The sequence below is a fragment of the Pseudopipra pipra genome, chromosome 3, assembly GCF_036250125.1.
Source record: "Pseudopipra pipra isolate bDixPip1 chromosome 3, bDixPip1.hap1, whole genome shotgun sequence".
NCBI classification, from domain to species: domain Eukaryota; kingdom Metazoa; phylum Chordata; class Aves; order Passeriformes; family Pipridae; genus Pseudopipra; species Pseudopipra pipra.
In genome coordinates this window covers 97,728,550-97,729,002 of record NC_087551.1, presented here as the reverse complement: position 1 = coordinate 97,729,002, position 453 = coordinate 97,728,550, and positions in this window count along the sequence as shown.

Genomic DNA, 453 nt, shown 5'->3' with positions numbered 1-453 from the left:
TGCCAAAGCATATGAGCCAACTCCTCTGGTCTTATGAGACCATTTTTCCATTGTTGTGATCAACAGCCCTCCTCTGTGCCTGTGAACTTAATCCTTCTTAAACTTTTTTGACTTAATTCTTCTTGACACTACTGTGCCCAGTATCCCAAGCAGTGTCTTCATAAATAACACTAGATATTTCTGTTCCTATTGCTTAGAAATACTTTGCATGTCATTACATGCTTGTATTATATTTTGCTTTTTCTTGCTCATTCACTCATGGCTCTTAGACCTATGACCAACTGCTACATTTTGGAATAGATCAAAAAAATGTCTGTTATCTCTAAGCAATCTCTAACCTTGTTTTTCTGTTTAGTGCCTCACATCATCAAGTTCTTTATGTACAATATATCATTTCTGTGCTGATCAATCTTCCTGTCTTAGGTAATTTCTGGTTTTGTTATGTAAAATCAG